At 40.2% G+C, this 2,296-nt stretch overlaps 1 pseudogene; it reads left to right on the top strand.

The window, feature by feature from the left end:
- The first annotated feature begins 410 nt into the window (after positions 1 to 410).
- On the top strand, positions 411 to 709 carry LOC143389439 (protein BEX3-like; annotated as a pseudogene).
- Positions 710 to 2,296: the final 1,587 nt, after the last annotated feature.

Genomic DNA, 2,296 nt, shown 5'->3' with positions numbered 1-2,296 from the left:
GGATAGCTATTTACTTACCTCTTGATGAATAAGTGAATAAATGAAAGTAGAAGAAATAACATCATCAAAGCACACAGGATGAGTGTGGTTTCTATCACCAGAAAGGTGGGTGCAACTCAAATTAGAAAGCATGTCATAGTTCAGGAAAGAATTTTAATAGGAAGTGGTTCAGGTTTAAGAGAGGGGGCAAATTGGATGCATTCCGGGGCATTCTGGCAGCTGTGTGAAGAAAAGATGAAATTAAAATCACTGCCTTTACCGAAAAGAATCCCTAGGAGCTGCAGAGAATGCTACTAGCTCCCTACTGCCCTGTGCACAGCGGGCTAGCATCTGACCATGCTGTTGTGCCCACGCACCTGGTAGAAAGAATCCGGAGGAGCAGGAGACTGCAATGATAGGCCCTGGAAAACCAAGAAATGGAGCACCCAGGCAGAATGGAGAAAGACCACCTTTTCGGAGGAGGTGAAGGCCACCAGACTGCTGAGGGACAGGTCTGCTGACTTGCCCCTAATTTTCAATGGCCATACCCAATATGCAGATTGATGATGGAATGGGTGGAGATGGAGATGATATGGAAATGTTCATGGAGGAGATGAGAGAAATCAAGAGAAAACTTAGGTAGCTGTAGTTGAGGAATTGTCCCCATATTTTTATGGGGCAACTCTCTAATCACTAAGATCATCAAGATAAATTTTTCCTTATGCCTTGACTTCTGCCATTTTCCATGTGATTAATACTGTGATTCCTACTGTTTTCCTTTTCCTTGTAATTTCCTGATGTGTCTTTACTGATCCATTTGCTGTGAACCTTATGTTATTTCTATGTGTCAAGTTGGGTCTTGCATTTCTAGCTTCTGAGTCAAGATTGCCTTTGCCCAGTCTAAGTTTCTGTCAGCAGTAGAGTTTTACTCATTTGCATGGAAACATGTAAAATTAATAAAGCAGTTAAAAAGCAATCTAAACAAAAAACAAAACAAACAAATAAACAAACAAAAAACCAGAATCCTCAAAAGGAAACTGGATGTAGTATGCGCCATTATGAAAAGGAACAGTGAATTTTGTTCAGGAAACAACATGAGAATACCCTATAGTGCAAATGACAATTGCATTTAGTCCCTAACATGGAATGTTGGGTTTGGGCTCACGTACTACAAGGTCTACTGGGAGAAATAAAACTTGATAAATTGTTTGAAAAAAAAATGCTGACGTGGTTTTTAAAGAGCTGACATATTTAACCCTTAGAAACACTGGCATGCCAGGACACAAAGCTAAGAAATGTATGCTTATAAATGGGGGGACCAAAACCTGGACACAGATTCACTTGATCTCACTGGTAAGGACTAGGAGAGGCAAGGGTGAGAAAGACAAGCAAAAATGTAACTATGGTCATTGCCCTTAAAGGCTGAATATTGGCAAGTCTCTTAAAGCCTAGGATTCCTTGATCTAGTAACAAATTTACTATAATGATATTTATTTCTTTGGATGTCTCTTTATTATATTGAAATGAAATCCAGCTCTATTTTAGTTAGAGTTCCTAGGCACATTAGACAATTTGGTAAAACTTAACTGCTTCTCGAGTATAACTATCTGAAAACTGTTCAATTACACACAGAATGAACTATCACCTCATTTGCATGGACGAAAAAAATCTATTAATGCTCAATTGAGCCTGAACCAGTGGTAAAACAGGTGAGAATTTATGGTTGGATAATCTGATTGAAGCTCTATTAATGTTCAAGACAGTTTCTAAATGAATTAAGCCCCAACTCATTTGTATGCCCCATCCCTTCAAATGCCTAATTGTGCCTAAATCAAGCTATCCTTGAGTAATTATGCATCCCTCGGGGTGCCCAAGGGCATCTTGGGCTTTCTGTGCACTGGCCCAGACTAACCCAAAGCCCTCCTCCTTTGGCTGTTTTCTTTCTGGTAGCAAAGTGACTTGTGATATGATGATTAGTTATCATTAAAGATAACAATTAGCTTTGGATTCAGAGTCTTGCATTTGGCTCAGTAGTTTATCATGATTTGTGTCAGGCATTCTCAACATCAACACAGTGAATGGCAGAGCATTGTGAATGGCTCAGACTTTGAAAGGATGGAGTATGGGGAAACAGGGAAACAGATGAGTATGGGTAAGTGGGTGAGTACCGTAAGGAGAGAACGGGAGTCACCCACTCTGTCCAGGAAGACTTTACTACAGTCATTGAGGGTCCCTCTTCCTCTCCAGGCACCTTCTTTCCCTTCTTTCTTTGCCTGGTATGCCCATGTTATCAGGCATTTCACTTGAGTGTTTAATA

The sequence above is a fragment of the Callospermophilus lateralis genome, unplaced genomic scaffold (assembly GCF_048772815.1).
Source record: "Callospermophilus lateralis isolate mCalLat2 unplaced genomic scaffold, mCalLat2.hap1 Scaffold_413, whole genome shotgun sequence".
NCBI lineage: Eukaryota > Metazoa > Chordata > Mammalia > Rodentia > Sciuridae > Callospermophilus > Callospermophilus lateralis.
The sequence above is the reverse complement of the archived record's forward strand: the minus strand, read 5'-3'. Positions and strand labels throughout refer to the sequence as shown.